This window comes from Tamandua tetradactyla, chromosome 6, assembly GCF_023851605.1.
Source record: "Tamandua tetradactyla isolate mTamTet1 chromosome 6, mTamTet1.pri, whole genome shotgun sequence".
In the NCBI taxonomy this organism is placed as follows: Eukaryota; Metazoa; Chordata; class Mammalia; order Pilosa; family Myrmecophagidae; genus Tamandua; species Tamandua tetradactyla.
The window spans coordinates 114,725,802-114,747,004 of NC_135332.1; the positions used below are offsets into that span (position 1 = coordinate 114,725,802).

The 21,203-nt window shown below is 39.0% G+C and overlaps 1 protein-coding gene and 1 pseudogene across 9 annotated transcripts in view; one reads left to right on the plus strand and one right to left on the minus strand.

Annotated features, from left to right (window-relative positions):
* The window catches only part of XKR9 (XK related 9), a 512,237-nt gene that overhangs the window by 129,097 nt on the left and 361,937 nt on the right, over window positions 1–21,203 (plus strand). The gene's annotated exons all lie outside the window — the stretch shown is intronic.
* Window positions 14,484–15,689, minus strand: LOC143685712 (tubulin gamma-1 chain pseudogene; annotated as a pseudogene).

Here is a 21,203-nt window from a genome sequence, read left to right on the forward strand (position 1 = left end):
TTCATGTTTTGAATTGCCTCACTGATACTTGTTTCAATTTATAAGACTGCTATAATAGGCACTAGAGATGAATTGATTTAAACAACAGGAATTTCTCGTCTCATAAATTTTGGAGGCTAGAAGTTCAAAACCAAGGTAGCAGCAGGCCATGCTTTCTCTAAACTCTGTGGCCTTTTGGTAGTGGCTCAAACTGTCTTCATCACATGTGGTCTGTCTCCTTTTGTTTCCTACTTAGTCATCTGTGTTTCTGTTTAGATTTCCTCTCCTTATAAGTACTCTAATCATATAAGAGTAAGGTCCACCGTGATTCAGATTGGCCTCACCTCAACTAATAACATATTCAAAGAGCCCGTTTATAAAAGGATTCACATCCACAGGACCAGGAGTTAGGACTTGAATGTGTCTTTGTGGGGGACATGGTTAAATCCATAACAATACCCTTTATGGCATAAAGATCCAGGACTATGCTGTAACCAGTTGTCATTCTCTCTAAATTCCTTAGATTTAGAGAGGTTCCTCAGTCTTTTCTTGAGTTCCATACCCTTGACATTTTTTTTTTTAACATGGGCAGGCACTAGGAATCGAACCCGGGTCCTCTGGCATGGCAGGTGAGCATTCTTGCCTGCTGAGCCACCATGGCCCGCCCCCCTTGACATTTTTAAGATCACCTGTCAGTCACTTTGTAAAAGGTCCCTCAGTTTGAGTGTTTCTTCTTCCTCTTGATTAGGTCGTGCAGTTTTTGGTAAGAATATCACAGAAGTGATGATGTGTTCTTCTTACATGCCAAAAGATGTTTCAAGCTCATTTCGTACTTTTCTTGCCCAGACCTGCCATTTCTCCAAGAAATCCTAGTTCTTTTTAGTATGGAGTGGAATTAGAAACCAAGCTCTGGGTGCTCATTGCTACTGGGGTGTTGCTATTCTCACATCGGAGGTTGGAAATACACACACACACACCCTCTCTCTCTTTTACATCTACATTTATTTTCCTATCTAGCTATATATTTTGAAAATGTAAGTCCACACTGATAAATTCCAATTCTAAAACAGGGCCATAGGTTTCTTTGGGGTCATTGAGAAATCTGCTCCCATTATCATCAATTTATTTACTCATTTTCTCAATTTTTTGTATGTAGCCAACTACTATCATTGTTAGGGTTCCCCTGCCTCCCATCCTTACATGGGCCACATCACCTAGCTGGAGCTGGGCTACCCCAACCCCTGTTTTCAACAATATGTCCAAGGAGTCACAATTACTGAGCTTCTCAAGTTGCCTTTTTTTGCCCAGCTTTGATATCATCCTCCTGCAGGCCACCATTATTCTCCTCTTGCTTGATGACTTTTGGACTGAAGAAAGAGGGAAGAAAGGAAGGAAGGAAGAAAGGAAGGAAGGAAGAAGGGAAGGAGGGAAGGAGGGAAGGATGGAGGGAAGGAGGGAGGGGTGAAAGAAGAAAAGAAAGAAGGAAGGAAAGAAGTAAAGAAGGAAGAAAACAGAAAACTAAGAAATTATGAGTTAGAATAAATGACAGGCCTAATTTTTAGTAGGCTTAGCCTATCATTTATAGGAATAAGTTTCATAGGGGCAAACCCCAAGATTGAGAACTTATCCCATTGATCTGATTTCCCCATAGCTTGTGAAAATATCAGGATTTCTCCAAATAGGGAACTTAAATATTTCCTCCTTTCTCCCCAGTCCCCAAGGGGACTTTGCAAATACTTGTTTATTCACTGCCCAAATTACTCTGGGATATATCAGGGCATCACACTAACCTGGACAAATCAACAAAATTTCATGCCATATTCAAGATTCCATGTTCTCATCATGTTCAACTAAACCAACCATGCAAGTTAAAGTAGGTAATGCACTACCCAAAGTATAAATTTTGCACCAAATAAACATCTCTCCATTTGGTCTCACTCAGACACTGAAGCTCTAAAATATGGACAATACCATCCTTTACACTATATCTACCTTAGTCCTACCCAGATCAGCTTCCTTCATGTCTCTACTAGAAGTCTGATCCCTTTTTCAGTTGTTTCAACAGTTGCTGAATGGAGTAATGCTGACTTTCATAGATTCAGAGCTCTAACTCAGAGTTTCGGGTATCACATAAATACCCAAAATTTCAAGGAAAAATCGGGTTATACACAAATAGCTTGGTATCTCAGAATTTAGAACAACATTTACAACTCCTGAATATATGTGACTGCTGTAAGAGCTTACAATCTAGGACCCTTTACAACAAGACCCAACCTGATAATCCATGCTCTCGACTTCTTTGATTTTTTAGCAATGTTCTATAGTTTTCTGTGTACAAGCCCTTAACCCCTAGTTAAAGTTCATTCCTAGATACTTTATTCTTTTAGTTGCTATTTTGAATGGAATTTTTTTCCTTAATTGCCTCCTCAGATCATTGTTTGTATACAGAAACATCACTCTTTTTTGCAAATTAATTTTATATCCTGCTACCTTGCCAAATGTGTTTATTAGCTCAAGTAACTTTGTTGATGATTTCTTCAGTTCACTAAGTTTTTATATTATAGTTAGTCTATATGAGTGAGGCATGATAATATTTGTCTTTTTGTTCCTGACATTTCATTCAACATACAGCCCTTAAGGTTGATTCACCTAGTTGCATGCCTCACAACTTCATTCCTTCTTGTGGTCGCTCAGTAGTCCATTGTATGTATACACATAGTTCCCCTTCCATTCCTTAATCGTTGTACCCTTAGACAATGCCCATCCATGTGAATCTGAACAATGTCACTGTAAACACTAGTGTTCAAATGTCCATTTGTGTCCCCACACTCCGTTCCTCCAGGTGTATACTGAAGGGATCATATGGTGACTCCACCCCTAGCCTCCTATGGAACCACCACACTGCCCTCCAAGGAGCTGCGCCTACTGACAGTGAATAAGTACATCTCTTTTTCATATTTTCTCTAGCTCTTGTTTCTCTCTGTTCATTTATTTGTTTTTTGGGTGCATGGTCCGGGAATCGATCTTCTGCATGGAACGCGGGCATTCTAACTGCTGAACTACCCATGCACCCTCTCTGTTCATTTTTAAGCAGTTTTATTCACACACCATACAATCCAGCCTAAGTGTATAGACATGTCTTCGCCACCATAATCTATCTAAAGACTTTTCCTTTTCTTCCACAAAGAATTCACACTCCTTCCCCTTGACCCCCTGTACACCTCCCACCTGTTGACATTTAGTTTTGGCATAATGCCTTTGTTACCTTCAGTGGAAGGATATTACGATGTTACTGTTGAGTATAAACCCTAGCTTGCATTGATTGTACTTTTTCCCATGTACCATCCATTTCCAACACCTTGCAATGTTGACATACATTTGTTCTCCCTCATGCAAAAATGTTTTTTATTTGTACATTTAATCACCATGATTGTCCACTCTAGGCATTCCTAAATTATACCGTCTCAGTCTTCATCCTCTTTCCTTCCCCCAGCCCTTCTCCTTCAATAATACTCACATTCAGTGCACTTATATTATTGTGCTACAATCAGGTAGTATTGTGCTATCATTTCTGAATTTTTACAATCAGTCCTCTTGCACAATCTGTACTCCTTCAGCACCAAATTCCTAATCTCTACCTTATTTTTATCTCCTGATAATTGTACCCTTAACTGCAACTCTCAAAGTTCACTCATCAATGTTAGTTTATATTACTGAGGGTATATACTACTTATCCTTTTGTTTTTGGCTAATTTCACTCAGCATAATGTCCTCAAGGTTTATTCACATTGTTGCATACTTCATGACTTTATTATGTCTTATGGCTGTGTCACAGTCCATTGTATATGCATGTATGATATACCACAGCTTGTTTAGCCACTTATCTGTTGATGAACATTTGGGCTGTTTCCATCTCTTGGCAATCATAAATAATACTGCTATAAACATTGGTGACAAATGTCCGTAACATTATAATGTTTTTAAGAGCATGGAGTCTGAAGCCAGACTGTCTTGGTTTAAATCCTGGCTCTACCACTTACTAGTAGTGTGACCTTGGGTAAGTTAGTTAATCTCTCTATTCATCAGTTTCCTCATCTGTAAAATGGGAGGATAATAATAATACCTGTTTCATAAGGCTGTTGTTAAGTTAATATTTCTAAAAGCACTTGCATCTGTGTGGCATTTAGTAAGTACTGTGTACACGTTAGTTATTACACTAATGACCTGTAATGCCTTTCCATGCGCATTGGAGCTTTTCTTGTCACTACAACCAAATTGTTCTGATTTCCTGTGGTTTAGATGTTCTTTTCCTTTATATATGGGAAGCTGATTTTTTGCAACACATATACATATACTCATGCACTATTTTACACTTAGTCATTCTACTGATATATTGTGCGGTTATTTTTGCAGTATGGAAAGACCTTTAGCCTCTGTCCATATGAACAAGTGTGACACGAATCGAACCAAATCATGTCGCTGATGTGATTCGTTGGGTGATGTCTGTGTGGCTGAAAAGTAGTGATGGATGCCTCTGCTTTTCTCCATGTGGCTCAGATGCTTAAAGAGCCATAGAGAGCTGGGTCAATTGAATGCTTTAGCTCAATAACTTTTGTTTGAGTTTTGCCATTTAGACAAATTCAGTAGCAAAGGAGATGTCTTTTTGAATGGGAGTCACATTATTTTGATGTAATGCTTTTTTTTTATTAATTAACGGAAAAAAAGAAATTAACCCAACATTTAGAAATCATACCATTCTACATATGCAATCAGTAATTCTTAAATCTGATAAGATGCATGATCATCGTTTCTTAGTACATTTGCATTGGTTTAGAAGAACTAGCAACACAACAGAAAAAGATATAGAATGTTAATATAGAGAAAAAAATAAAAGTAATAATAATAGTAAAAAAAAACAAAAAAAACCTATAGCTCAGATGCAGCTTCATTCAGTGTTTTAACATGATTACTTTACAATTAGGTATTATTGTGCTTTCCATTTTTGAGTTTTTGTATCTAGTCCTGTTGCACAGTCTGTATCCCTTCAGCTCCAATCACCCATTATCTTACCCTGTTTCTAACTCCTGCTGGACTCTGTTACCAATGACATATTCCAAGTTTATTCTCAAATGTCGGTTCACATCAGTGGGACCATACAGTATTTGTCCTTTAGTTTTTGGCTAGACTCACTCAGCATAATGTTCTCTAGGTCCATCCATGTTATTACATGCTTCATAAGTTTATCCTGTCTTAAAGCTGCATAATATTCCATCGTATGTATATACCACAGTTTGTTTAGCCACTCTTCTGTTGATGGACATTTTGGCTGTTTCCATCTCTTTGCAATTGTAAATAATGCTGTGCAAATGTCCGTTTGTGTCTTTGCCCTTAAGTCCTTTGAGTAGATACCCAGTAATGGTATTGCTGGGTCATAATGGCAATTCTATATTCAGCTTTTTGAGGAACCGCCAAACTGCCTTCCACAGTGGTTGCACCATTTGACATTCCCACCAACAGTGGATAAGTGTGCCTCTTTCTCCACATCGTCTCCAGCACTTGTCATTTTCTGTTTTGTTGATAATGGCCATTCTGGTGGGTGTGAGATGATATCTCATTGTGGTTTTGATTTGCATTTCTCTAATGGCCAGGGACATTGAGCATCTCTTCATGTGCCTTTTGGCCATTTGTATTTCCTCTTCTGGTAGGTGTCGGTTCAAGTCTTTTTCCCATTTTGTAATTGGGTTAGCTGTCTTTTTGTTGTTGAGTTGAACAATCTCTTTATAAATTCTGGATACTAAACCTTTATCTGATATGTCATTTCCAAATATTGTCTCCCATTGTGTAGGCTGTCTTTCTACTTTCTCGATGAAGTTCTTTGATGCACAAAAGTGTTTCATTTTGAGGAGTTCCCATTTATTTATTTCCTTCTTCAGTGCTCTTGCTTTAGGTTTAAGGTCCATTAAACCGCCTCCAGTTGTAAGATCCATAAGATATCTCCCAACATTTTCCTCTAACTGTTTTATGGTCTTAGACCTAATGTTTAGATCTTTGATCCATTTTGAGTTAACTTTTGTGTAGGGTGTGAGATATGGGTCTTCTTTCATTCTTTTGCATATGGATATCCAGTTCTCTAGGCACCATTTATTGAAGAGACTGTTCTGTCCCAGGTGAGTTGGCTTGACTGCCTTATCAAAGATCAAATGTCCATAGATGAGAGGGTCTATATCTGAGCACTCTATTTGATTCCATTGGTCGATATGTCTATCTTTATGCCAATATCATGCTGTTTTGACCACTGTGGCTTCATAATATGCCTTAAAGTCAGGTAGCGCGAGACCTCCAGCTTCGTTTTTTTTCCTCAAGATGTTTTTAGCAATTCGGGGCACTCTGCCCTTCCAGATAAATTTGCTTATTGGTTTTTCTATTTCTGAAAAATAAGTTGTTGGGATTTTGATTGGTATTGCATTGGATCTGTAAGTCAATTTAGGTAGGATTGACATCTTAACTATATTTAGTCTTCCAATCCATGAACACGGTATGCCCTTCCATCTATTTAGGTCTTCTGTGATTTCTTTTAACACTTTTTTGTAGTTTTCTTTATATAGATTTTTTTGTCTCTTTAGTTAAATTTATTCCTAGGTATTTTATTCTTTTAGTTGCAGTTGTAAATGGGATTTGTTTCTTGATTTCCCCCTCAGCTTGTTCATTACTAGTGTATAGAAATGCTACAGATTTTTGAATGTTGATCTTGTAACCTGCTACTTTGCTGTACTCATTTATTAGCTCTAGTAGTTTTATTGTGGATTTTTCCGGGTTTTCGACGTATGGTATCATATCGTCTGCAAACAGTGATAGTTTTACTTCTTCCTTTCCAATTATGATGCCTTGTATTTCTTTTTCTTGTCTAATTGCTCTGGCTAGAACCTCCAACACAATATTGAATAATAGTGGTGATAGTGGACATCCTTGTCTTGTTCCTGATCTTAGGGGGAAAGTTTTCAATTTTTCCCCATTGAGGATGATATTAGCTGTGGGTTTTTCATATATTCCCTCTATCATTTTAAGGAAGTTCCCTTGTATTCCTATCTTTTGAAGTGTTTTCAGCAGGAAAGGATGTTGAATCTTGTCAAATGCCTTCTCTGCATCAATTGAGATGATGATGTGATTTTTCTGCTTTGATTTGTTAATATGGTGTATTACATTAATTGATTTTCTTATGTTGAACCATCCTTGCATACCTGGGATGAATCCTACTTGGTCATGATGTATAATTCTTTTAATGTGTTGTTGGATATGATTTGCTAGAATTTTATTGGGGATTTTTGCATCTATATTCATTAGAGAGATTGGTCTGTAGTTTTCTTTTTTTGTAATATCTTTGCCTGGTTTTGGTATGAGGGTGATGTTGGCTTCATAGAATGAATTAGGTAGTTTTCTCTCCACTTCAATTTTTTTGAAGAGTTTGAGGAGAGTAGGTACTAATTCTTTCTGGAATGTTTGATAGAATTCACATGTGAAGCCGTCTGGTCCTGGACTTTTCTTTTTAGGAAGCTTTTGAATGACTAATTCAATTTCTTTACTTGTGATTGATTTGTTGAGGTCATCTATTTCTTCTTGAGTCAAAGTTGGTTGTTTATGTCTTTCCAGGAACCCATCCATTTCATCTAAATTGTTGTATTTATTAACGTAAAGTTGTTCGTAGTATCCTGTTATTACCTCCTTTATTTCTGTGAGGTCAGTAGTTATGTCTCCTCTTCCATTTCTGATCTTATTTATTTGCATCCTCTCTCTCCTTCTTTTTGTCAGTCTTGCTAAGGGCCCATCAATCTTATTGATTTTCTCATAGAACCAACTTCTGGTCTTATTGATTTTCTCTATTGTTTTCATGTTTTCAATTTCATTTATTTCTGCCCTAATCTTTGTTATTTCTTTCCTTTTGCTTGCTTTGGGATTAGTTTGCTGTTCTTTCTCCAGTTCTTCCAAGTGGACAGTTAATTCCTGCATTTTTGCCTTTTCTTCTTTTCTGATATAGGCTTTTAGGGCAATAAATTTCCCTCTTAGCACTGCCTTTGCTGAGTCCCATAGGTTTTGATATGTTGTGTTTTCATTTTCATTCGCCTCGAGATATTTACTAATTTCTCTTGCAATTTCTTCTTGGACCCACTTGTTGTTTAAGAGTGTGTTGTTGAGCCTCCACATATTTGTGAATTTTCTGGCACTCCGCCTATTATTGATTTCCAAGTTCATTCCTTTATGATCCGAGAAAGTGTTGTGTATGATTTCAATCTTTTTAAATTTGTTAAGACTTGCTTTGTGACCCAGCATATGGTCTATCTTTGAGAATGATCCATGAGCACTTGAGAAAAGGTGTATCCTGCTGTTGTGGGATGTAATGTCCTATAAATGTCTGTTAAGTCTAGCTCATTTATAGTACTATTCAGATTCTCTATTTCTTTATTGATCCTCTGTCTAGATGTTCTGTCCATTGATGAGAGTGGTGAATTGAAGTCTCCAACTATTATGGTATATGTGTCTATTTCGATTTTCAGTGTTTGCAGTGTATTCCTCACATATTTTGGGGCATTCTGGTTCAGTGCGTAAATATTTATGATTGTTATGTCTTCTTGTTTAATTGTTCCTTTTATTAGTATATAGTGTCCTTCTTTGTCTCTTTTAACTGTTTTACATTTGAAGTCTAATTTGTTGGATATTAGTATAGCTACTCCTGCTCTTTTCTGGTTGTTATTTGCATGAAATATCTTTTCCCAACCTTTCACTTTCAACCTATGTTTATCTTTGGGTCTAAGATGTGTTTCCTGTAGACAGCATATAGAAGGATCCTGTTTTTTAATCCATTCTGCCAGTCTATGTCTTTTGATTGGGGAATTCAGTCCATTAACATTTAGTGTTATTACTGTTTGGATAATATTTTCCTCTACCATTTTGCCTTTTGTATTATATATATCATATCTGACTTTCCTTCTTTCTACACTCTTCTCCATATCTCTCTCTTCTGTCTTTTCGTTTCTGACTCTAGTGCTCCCTTTAGTATTTCTTGCAGAGCTGGTCTCTTGGTCACAAATTCTCTCAGTGACTTTTTGTCTGAGAATGTTTTAATTTCTCCCTCATTTTTGAAGGACAATTTTGCTGGATATAGGAGTCTTGGTTGGCAGTTTTTCTCTTTTAGTAATTTAAATATATCATCCCACTGTCTTCTAGCTTCCATGGTTTCTGCTGAGAAATCTACACATAGTCTTATTGGGTTTCCCTTGTATGTGATGGATTGTTTTTCTCTTGCTGCTTTCAAGATCCTCTCTTTCTCTTTGACCTCTGACATTCTAACTAGTAAGTGTCTTGGAGAACGCCTATTTGGGTCTAATCTCTTTGGGGTGCGCTGCACTTCTTGGATCTGTAATTTTAGGTCTTTCATAAGAGTTGGGAAATTTTCAGTGATAATTTCTTCCATTAGTTTTTCTCCTCCTTTTCCCTTCTCTTCTCCTTCTGGGACACCCACAACACATATATTTGTGCGCTTCATATTGTCCTTGAGTTCCCTGATACCCTGTTCAAATTTTTCTGTTCTTTTCCCTATAGTTTCTGTTTCTTTTTGGAATTCAGATGTTCCATCCTCCAAATCACTAATTCTATCTTCTGTCTCTTTAAATCTATCATTGTAGGTATCCATTGTTTTTTCCATCTTTTCTACTTTATCCTTCACTTCCATAAGTTCTGTGATTTGTTTTTCAGTTTTTCTATTTCTTCTTTTTGTTCAGCCATGTCTTCTTCATGTCCTCCCTCAATTTATCGATTTCGTTTTTGAAGAGGTTTTCCATTTCTGTTCGTATATTCAGCATTAGTTGTCTCAGCTCCTGTATCTCATTTGAGCTATTGGTTTGTTCCTTTGACTGGGCCATATTTTCAATTTTCTGAGCGGGATCCGTTATCTTCTGCTGGCATCTGGGCATTTAGTCAGATTTCCCTGAGTGTTGAACCCAAGAGGTTGAAAGATTTTTCTGTGAAATCTCTTGGTTCTGTTTTTCTTATCCTGCCCAGTAGGTGGCGCTTGTGGCACACGTTTGTCTGCAGGTCCCACCAGTAAAAGGTGCTGTGGGTCCTTTAACTTTGGAAAACTCTCGCCGCGGGGGAGGTTCGCCAGCCGAAGCGGCTTGGAAGAGTGCCAGCCGACCTGGGGGTCCGAACGTGGGGAGGGTCGCCGGCTGACACAACCCGGGAGAGCGCCCATCCGAATTTCCTAGTCAGCCCGGGGCGCCAAGCGTGGCGGGAGGGCGCCAGCCGCCGCGGCCCGGGAGAGTGCAACGTTCCCAGCCAGACCGGGGAGTCATGTTTTTGGAAGGGACCCCCCCCCCCCGGTCACTGTTCTCCATGGCTGGGGATTTCCAATCCAATTCTCTCAGTTGGTCCGGGGGGCTGCGTGTGGTGGGGGCGCCAGCCGCTGCGACTTCAGGGGACCGCCTGCCCAATTCTGCCAGCTGGCCCAGGAAGGAGGAGGGGAGGGACTCCGGCCGCTTGCCGCCCCGCCCGTGGAAACTCGCACCCCTCGGCGATCTCACCGGAGCGGGTTCTCCCAGCCAGTCAGCCATTCCAGGATGGGGTACGCTGTCTTTTTGATCTCTGTCGTGGCTGCGGGAGCTGTTCTGTATCGTTTCTACTCCCCTAGTAGCTGTTCTGGAGGAGGAAAGGTGAGGATGGGAAGGCTGTCGAGGATGGTGGCAGAGGAGCCAGTGAAGGTGGAAGAGTGCACAGTGGTGGTTGGAGAGCCGCTGGAGTAGGGGGAGAAAGGGAAGGATAAGATGGTGGCAGGAGCGCCGTCGGTGTAGAAAGAGGAAGAGGAGGGCTAGATGACGGCGGGAGCGCCGGCGGAGAAGGGGTAAGAGGAGGGCTAGATGGCGGCAGGAGCGCCGCTGGCGGAGAAAGAGGAAGAGGAGGGCTAGATGGTGACAGGAGCGCTGCCGGCGGAGAAAGAGGAAGAGGAGGGCTAGATGGCGGCGGGAGCGCTGGCGGAGAAAGAGATATAATGCTTTTTTAAAAATGTTTTGTGTGTCTCCCTACATAAGTATATTTCTATATCTATATATACACACACACACACACAGAGGCAGATATGTGTTATGTATATCATAGGGAATTTTGTGGTTTATTTCACGCATGAAAAATGTATTTTTGGTGTATTTGTTTTAGATAAACTGGGCCAGCACAGATTAGGGTTTGAATATAATTTTGCTCTTTAAAACACAAAATAAACCTAATTTTCTGTTCACATTTTTCTTACAGGCAGCATGGTGTAATAAAAAGAGCATTGAGGGTGCACGGGTGATTCAGTGTAGAATGCTCTCCTTTCATGTGGGAGACCTGGATTCGATTCATAAATTGAACAGCCCAGTAAATTCCAGCCAGTTCTTCTAGGTGAAGAAAAAGTGTGCATACACCCCACCCAATCCCAGATAAAAGGATATTTCTTCTCTTATAACTTACATCTGATAGCAAGACAGATATTAATCTATGAACCATGTAAATAAAGGAAGAATTATAACTGGGGTAAGAGCATAGTGTTGGGAGAAAATATGAAAGGAGAAGTCTATCTAATTAAGGAAAGGTTTCCCGTGGGATGTGGTACTTGAGCTGAGGACTGGAGGAGGATCATGAGAAAACCCTGTGAAGGAGTCAGGGAGTGAGAGAAGGGGAGCATTTCAGGCAGGGACATTGCATATGCAAAAGTCCTGTGGCAGGAGCGAGCTAGGAACAGAAAGTGGGTCAGTTTTGCTAAGGTTCAGAACAGCTAGGTAGGATCCAGACCAGTCAGGATCTTGGGGCCGTATTAAGCAGTTGTGTTATCCCAAGTTCAATGCCAGTAGGATCTTTCAGATGTCAAGACACATGTAGGTCATGTGTTCCAGTGTATGAAAAAAAGAAAAATGCCCTCCAAAATGGTTAATACTTAGGGCTACAATTTAACCCTCAATATATAAAAATGCAATTCCGTATATGCTATTTACACAATAATTACAGAAGTTACAAATTTAAATCAATTTAAAGTATAGCACAGGTGGCATGGACTGATAATGGAACATCCATTTAAAGTCATATGATGAACGTCTTCTCCTGATCCTGCCGCAAAGTCTCTATGACTGTATGTATAATCTCATTTGTAGGTAGAGCCACGCTTTAAATTTGTGGCTTTTCATGCATACGAGACTTGGGCCATATGGCCCTGTATTATGCCTCTGAGATGGACCCTGAACACGAAACTATTGAAATATTTCAAGCAAGGGAAAGTGATGTTATCAGACATGCATACTGAAAAACTTCTCTCAGAGTTAGTTGACCAGATTTTAGGGAGGGAGGGGGTGGCAGGCAGTGAGAATGTGGCGAGAACAGGAGATTATTACATTACTCGTTAGAGGAAATGATGGAAGCATACATTCAGTTGATGGCAATGGAGCTGGACAGAAACAAATGGATTATTTTAATCTGTGTTTATTTAGAATGAAATATAGAGAAAGTACTTTGGACTTTATAGAATGATGCCTCCATATTGATGCTTCATTATACTAACATAATGATTCTTTTTTCCTATAATAATTTCTTTTAATATTCAATATTTTAAACTTTTCATTTTGCGAAGAGCTTTTTGCATGTATAAACAGCCACTTGGATATGCAAATAGCACAAGTTGCACATATTATTACTTACATTTTACTTTTTGTTTATAAGGCAGAAATTGAACAGAATTCTAACAAGTCAACAAACATTTACTTAACATCTACTATGTACTAAGTAATACATGATTTTAGTTCGTGATTTCTACATTTGTACTTTTTCTCCTATAATCTTTTAATGTATAGACCACTGAAAAAACATTAAGCTATTCGAACTTTGTTTTAGGTAGCTTGTTGATCGAAAGTATTAAAATGTAAAAGGAGGAATAAGTTGAGTTCTTTAGCTCTTTAATATTGTATGGCAAATGCCTATATATATTTTAAGAATTCATTTAGCCTTTTCACCCTGTCTTTTCCACTGTGTGCCCAGAATAATTGATTATCTATGTAAGATCCTACAAGCATTGCACAAAAAAGGGCAGAAAATAGTGGACAATGAGAACGAAATTTCACATTGTCCCCTGCCTACCTTTTTCTTTCAAATTAACCTAGGTTAATAAAACTTCACATAAAAGCCTTTGAAATTTCATCATGGATTTTGCGAAAGGGGAAAGCTGACCTAGAAGTGCTTGACCTATAACTTGGCGGCTACTGGGAGTCTAGCCTCATAATTCAGAGGTGCAGTGACAGCTTTGCCTGTAAACCCAAGTCTTCATTTCACTGACATTTTCAGGTTTAGTCTCCTTGAAAATACTTGCAAAAGTGAAGCATATCATTTCTCTGCTTGGGATAGCAATGGCAATGTTTATGGAACCATTTGCTGTCTCAGGGGTAATCTCCCAGATAATTTGGATTAACCTTATCGGGTCTCTAGATACCACATTACCCAGGGTGGATGATCTTCACAGTAACCTTTCCAGATCTTAAGGTTTTAACCCAGCTTCGTGTTTTATTAAAAAAAACTTTCAATAAATATTCATCAAAAACTGTCCAACCAGCCTTACTTCAACCCTTTAGGTCTAAAGCGGCCTTCATGCTGGCTGGGAAATACAAAATCTTCTGTGACTCATTCTCATCAGAAAGTGGGCCATCTTGACATTTTCTGTTGCTTTCTTCACAAGACAGTTGTTAGACCTCAAAGTACCTTTCTTCTCATATTTGGAGAAGTTTTGAAATTGAGGACCTGGAAAAGAAGGGAGGAGTGTTTTTGTTAGTTTATTTGCTGATGGTGTTCGCTTAAAGGACTGGAGAGTTTTCCCTTAGGAAAAACTTGTCTTTTGGAATGGCAATAGCAAGAAGCAAGAATCTTTCATTTATATTGATCAAAAGTCCTTCTGGTTTGTTTAAAAAAAAATTTTTTTAAAAGAAAGGTGAAAAATCAAATGCCTCTGAAAGCTGGGATCAACGCTGAAATTCTGTTCTACTCAAGACTTCCAGATCTTATTGCTTTTATTAAAAGCAATAAGGCTTGCTTTTAAAAATCTAATTCTTTGCTATTAATGATTATTTCTTAATATTGTAAGATCACAGTTTACAGTTCCAGGGTAAGCTTATGAATTTCAGTGTCTCAAAACTGAAAAAATGGAAAAATAAAACAAATTAGCAATTAAAAATTCATATCCTGTGCTTTATAAAGTTTCATTAAAAATAAATAGTTTCATAGGAAAAGTAAATGTGTCCCCAGACCTACAGAGAGGGAGCATGTGAGAGAAAGAGGTGCAAGTCCCTTATCTGGGCTTTGAGTGTACAGTCAATCAGGTAGGGACCGGGCCAACTAGTAAGGCAGATGCGGATCCCTGTCCTGGGGACTCACTGCTCTGGGTGCTCCAGAAGATATAGTTGGGCTTTATGGCTGCATGGTATTCAGTGATGAACTGCTGTACACGTTTACCTGGAAGTGTCCAGGTCATCAAAGTTCTCCTTGAAGATGTCCTCATGAAAACTTGCTTTAGTAAGCTCTCCCACATCTGCAACTTGTCATATTGGTGATAGATCAGCTGGAAGAGCAAGGAGATGCTGTGGGCTGAGGGCGGGTGGGGAGACTTCCCTGATAGGATGTGTGGATGCTGGCTGGGTCCCTGGGGAAGAAGTTGGCCAACTTCCAATCCCAAATCTTCTGCAGGCTCTTGTGGACCTGGGTGGGGTCCTTTAAGCAAACACTACCAGTAAATAAACGAACATGATATTGAGGATAGTGATAGGGCAGTGGTTGGTCTGGTCATCCTAGCCTCTGGGCACCATCATGGTCTTGAGCTACAGCAGCTGTCTCATCACACCCAGGACTGTGGTCTTCCTCATGCTGGTTACAGACTCACCTGTGGTGAGGGGAGTGTAGCCAGTCACGAGGGAGTGGAGTCCTCTCACACGGGGCTGAGCAAAGCCATGAGATGGACCAGCTTGTGTGGCTAAGGTAGTGCAGGGTGGTGGACACCAGTCGTTTATTCTGGAGGAAGGAGGGTTCTAGATGTACAGGTGGTCTGTGGCCATCCATTCAGAGCCATGTTATCCAGCACCACCTTGCAATTTGCATTCTGGATCAGCCTGTTGAGCATGAGCAGCCACACCATCACCTCACTCATCTTGTCCTGGTTGGGAAACACCAAGTACATCTGCACTAGCTTGTTGGGATACCTGTGGTTCAGCCGTAATAAGAGACAGGAGCCCAGGTCAGAGCTTGTCACCTCAGTGATGGAGTGACAAAACATAAAGCCCTCTTGACTGTCATTGTCATCCACTTCCCTGTCTCTGATGTCAAACATGTCCTAGTGGATCTTCTTTCCCTGTAAGAATCCTCTGGCCCAGTTTTTGCCAGCTCCTTCTCTTTACTCCAACATGTAGATGTTCTCTGGGTTGTAGAGCTTGGCAGAGAGGGAATTGGATCACCTGGAACTCCAAGCCCAGCAGCACGGCCCACCAGATATCGGATCCATCATCTGCCTAATGGAAAAAGTCATCCTTGTTATCAGGGTTGGTGGTGAACTCCTCCATGATGCCCTTGGGGCTGATGTATGCTCAGTGCAATTGTTTCCAGAACTGGAATCCAATTTGATTGCTGCACCTGCCCAACTGCAGGGTGATAATTTTCCTTGGCATAGGCTCTCAGGCACCAGTGTTGCCACCAGTGTTACCCTAATACCCTGGCTTCAAGACCCAGGCAGCAATCTCAAATTAGCAGTGTTAATTATAGTGGCATGAGATAGTGAGCCTGAGTTATCCACTGCAGGTTTTCTGAACTATCTACATCAGGTTTGAATCAGTTTATAAGGGTAGAGTGGAGCAAAGGTGGCTGATAGAATCACCTCTCTAATGGTTGCAATACTTCCTGGTCTTAGTCAGAGGAATAATAGAAGAAAAAGTAACTTTACAGTCTTCATATTGAAACCTAGTTTGTCCTTCTGAGAGTGGGATGTTTATAAACCTTAACCCAATGCATGTTAGTTTGTTTCTAAAAATCAAATTCTGAATAGTGAAATAGTAAAGTTGAGAAAATGTTGGCTGTGGTTAGAGTTCTGTGAAGTTCAAAATGCTAGTTACGGGCTTTTTAAATGTGTTGCCTGAAAGAAAGCATTGAGGTTGTCTGTCTTTGAAAAATAAGGCCCATTGCTGACTCACTCTATTAATATAGCTTGAACTGGCCTAGCTAAGAGATTCAACAATTTTACCTGAGAAGGAACAGGTAAAGCATCTTCCCAAATAATAATAATTTCTACTTCCTGAGAGCTTCCTTTGTGCCAGATGCTTTGCGTATGTATATTTTCACAACCACACTGTGAGATAAAGAGCATCTCCATTTTACACAAGAGAAAACAGACCAAGGAAGTTGCGCAGATTCACCCCACTGGTTTGAAATTTCACAGGGGAAAACCGGTGATTTGAACCAGATCTGCCTCTGAAGCCTGCTCTTTTTACTACGTGTCTTGCTTACAAAATGCTTAGTCATTTCCTGCCATACCTTTTTGAAAATCAAACCTGAGATACTTAATGAGAAAAGCTGGAATATGGGGATGGGGAAAGGAAGTGATTGTGGGTACAGTAGTATTTTCACTCGAGTTCCATATTTGGGTTATGTATGCTATGTAAAGTTAGAGCCAGAAAATTAGGGAACCAACTGGTTGGCTAGCTAGAGGTGTTTCCACTGAGCTTAGTAGCACAATGAATTAGAAAGGTTAGTTTAAATATTGGCTGGAGCATTTCTTCATCTCACATAGATGGAATAACAGAAAGAAAATTTGAATTCCACAAGCAGATCATTCCCTTCTAAAACTGGAGTGTGGTATCTAAAGAAATAATAAATATAACAGTTACCATTTATTGGACATATTCTAGGTGTGAAGCATTTTTCTTATATTATTCTTAACTTCACAACACCCCTGTAATATAGGTAGTATTATATGACTCATTGTACCCTAAAAGAAACAAAGAAACCAAATGTCATGGAGGTTAAATGAGTTTCTCCAGGGCGTACAAATAGGTCAATAGGCTGACTTGAGGCTGCTTTCTTTTCGCTATATATTGCTGTCTCAAAGGAAAATATTTGGCATCCTTTCTTCTCCACTGGAGGTTAATATACCATCCAAGAATGAAAGACTTAAAAAATATGTTTTAACAGTGATCATTTCAGCCTAGAGGTACAGGTAAGGGTTCAGTATGTTAGGTGGCTTAAAGTAAGCCTGGGGAGATACCCACAACCTTTCCTGACCTTAATGTGTTACCTTAGGCTGGTGTGGTCTGGATAGAGTGGTTGGTCTGAGAGGTGGACCACAGCTGCTCAGCTGGTAGACTACAGTGTTCTGAGCCTCCCGTAACCTCTCTGTGCCCTAGTTTTCATGTCTTTGTTTATTGTTTTATCCTCAGCACCTAGTGCAGTGCCTGGCACATAGTAGGAATGAGCATGATAATATCATGTAAATGAGGAAGCTAGGCTTGCTAACTTTTAGACTTTAAGTTTTAAAATTCTGTGCTCAGCACTCATGTTTATAGCAGCAATATTTGCAATTGCCAAGAGATGGAAACAGCCCAAATGTCCATCAATGGATAAGTGACTAAACAAACTGTGGTATATGCATATGATGGAGTATTGCACAGCTGTAAGATAGAATAAAGTCATGAAGCATGTAAAAACATGGATGGATCTTGAAGACATTATGCTGGGTGAAATTAGCCAGAAACAAAAGGACAAATACTATATGTTCTCACTGTTATCAATTAACATTAATGAGTGAACTTGAAGAATTTCAGCTAAGAACACAGTTTATCAGGAATGGAAATAGGGTATAGATCAGGTAATTGGTGCTGCAGGGATACAGATTGTGCGACAGGACTGATGTAAAAATTCAGAAATGGATATCACAATACTACCTGATTATAGCACAATAATATACATACACTGAATGAAGCTGAATGTGAGAATGACAGAGGGAGAAGGGCTGGGGGCATGTATGAAATCAGAAGGAAAGTTAGATGATAAAGTCTGAGATGGCATGATTTAGGAATGCCTAAAGTGTACCAGTGATGGTAATTAAATGTACAAATTAAAAAATGTTTTTGCATGAGGAAGAACAAAGAAATGTCAGTATTGCAGGGTGTTGAAAACAGATGGTCATCCATATTTTAAAACTTCAACTTCTTTGTGAGACTAAAGGGAGAAATATTTGGTGCAAAATTTATATTTTGACAATAGGATTCCTAATTTAACTTATATGGTCAGTTTAGTTGAACACCATAGTAGATGGAATCTTGAATAGTGAGTGAGATTTTGTTGGTTTGTCCGGGTTAGTGTGAGGCCTGATAAATCCCAGCATGATTTGGACAATGAATAAAGAAGGATTTGCTAAGTCCCCTTGGGGGAATGGGGAGAAAGTAGGAAAAATTTAACTTCCCCATTTTGAGAATTCCTGATATTCTCACAAGCAGTGGGAGTAACCAAGTCAATAGGCCGAGCCTGCAACCTTGGGTTTCAGCCTTATGAAACTTATTCCTGCAAAGGATAGGCTAACCCTATTTAAAATTAGGCCTAAGTGTCACCCTCAGAGAACCTCTTTTGTTGTTTAGATGTGGTCTCTCTCTCTCTAAGCCAACACGGGAGGTGAATTCACTGCCCTCCCCTTCTATGTGGGACATGACTCCCAGGGGTGTAAACCTCCCTGGCAATGTGGGGCAGAAATCCTAGGATGAGCTGGGACTCAGCATCAAGTGATTGAGAAAAACCTTCTCGACCAAAAGGGGAAAGAGAGAAATGAGGCAAAATAAAGTGTCAGTGGCTGAGAGATTTCAAACAGATTCAACAGGTTATCCTGGAGGTTATTCTTACACATTGCATAAATACGCCTTTTTAGTTTATGGTGTACTGGAGTGGCTAGAGGGAAGTATCTGAAACTGTAGAGCTATGTTCAAGTTGCCATGTTTCTTGAAGATGATTGTATAATGATATAGCTTTCACAATGTGACTGTGTGATTGTGTAAACTTTGTGTCTGATGCTTCTTTTACCTAGGATATGGACAGATGAATGAAAAATATGTATAAAAGTAAATAATAGGTGAACAAAGTTTAAAATAAATTGAGTAGATTGAAATGCTAGTGGTCAATGAGAGGGAGGGGTAAAGGATATGTTATGTATGAGTGTTTTCTTTTTTCTTTCTTTTGCTCAAGAGATGCAAATGTTCAAAAAAATAATTATGGTGATGAATACACAACTATGTGATGATACTGTGAGCCACTGGTTGTACACCATATATAGAATGTTTGGCAAGAATGTTTGTATGTTTATTTGTTAAGATTTGACAATAAAAATATTACAAAAAATAAAAAATTACTTGTATTGACAGAAAATAAAAACTAAAACTTAATGTACTATGCTCGCCTTTCATGTCAATTACCAGACCATGCACCCCCCCCAAACAAACAAACAAACAAACAAAAACTTGCACTGAAAAAAAATTTCTGTTAGGCATAGTAACTTTGGTTTCTTTTTTCTACAGTGGGGGAAACCAGAGCCAATCTCTTTTACAAGGTTACTAAGAGAACTAACTAGTTTGATATTTTGTAGGATACTGAAGTCCTATGGGAAAAGGTAACAAGACACCTTGTTTTCCTTCAAATAGTTGTGATGATTTTAATTAATATTTTGCATTGATCAAATACCAAAATGTAGAGAGCATAGGATCTTCCCAGCAGGCATATAATACAGACACAATTTCATGATTCTATGAATGACTGGTGGTTTGGAGCTATATGTACCCCACAGAAACATGTTTTTAAACTTAATACATTCCTATGGCTGTGAAGTCATTGTAAGTAGGACTTTTTGATGAGGTTGCTTCAGTTAAGCTGTGGCTCACCTCAATCAGGATGGGTCTTAAACCTATTTTTGGTGTCCTTTAAAAGTAGAATGAAATTCAGACAGACAGAAAGCCACAGGAAGCAAAATGCTGAAATTCAAAGGAACTTGAAAGTGAAGGGAGAGGCCAGGAGAGGCCGCCATATGTATTGCCATATGGCAGAGGAGCCCAGGAGTGAGGATTATGAGCAGCCAGCATCAGAAAGCATTACTACAGTGACACTTTGATTTAGACTTTCTTTTAGCTTCAAAATTGTGAGCATTAGCTTACAATTGTTTCCCATTGTTTAAGCTGACCCATTGCATGGTATTTGCTTAAACAGCCAAGGAAACCAAAACTATGACTGAGTTTTAAAGTGACTTCATGTCAGGTGCATGAGTGGTGCAGTGGTAGAATGCTCACCCTTCCATGCGGAGACCCAGGTTGGATTCTGAGACGATGTACCAAAAAAAAAAAAAAATAGGAACCGCATGTCAATGTTTTGGAGAGTTTGCTCACATATAGTGTAGCACAGGGAAGGATTTGACTGAAATCGGCTCAGATGCAGTCAGAAGATGAGAGTTCTGCTTCTTGTCTTTGTGGTTTTAGAATGGCAGACACCACTCTGTGATCTCATAAAGTATGGAGGTCAGGTGTTTGTGTTTCAGGCCTGAAAATTCTCAGTGTTCTCATTTTGGAGAGGTTGATGGTTAGTGTTTGTATTGTCAGTTTATAGTATTCATAATGAATGGCTGTAGAATATGGGGAAGCTCTATTTCCATGGCAACAATGTGTGTTATAACATATATTTCTAATTTGTGAAAGGATCAGAATAAATCAAAATCTCATACTTACTAAAATGTTCCAAATGGAACTTGGGCCATGTAAATTTATCATTTACTTTCCTTTGTTAAAAGTTCTAATAACAAAAGAAAAGAAAAATAAAATAAGGGAGATTCTAGCTATTTTCCTACTAGCAATGAGAAGTATATCATTTGCAGAATCTGTGAGAGCATGGTGTTTTCTTCAACCACAGAGTGGATTATTTGTAAAAGTGTTAGTATATTCCCCAGATTTGTATAAATAATATACAGTGATTCCAAGTTGTAATTTATACCTTACTTGAAAGAAACTGAATCAAGAAAGAAATGATGTTAGAAGGAAAAAATCCAAGAGTCAGATGTTAGGTAATGGTTTTCTATTATTTTTTTCATTCAGTTATTCATCTCTTTTGTCATTCATTTATTTATTCATTCAACACTATTTATTAAATTCCAGATACTAGGTGAG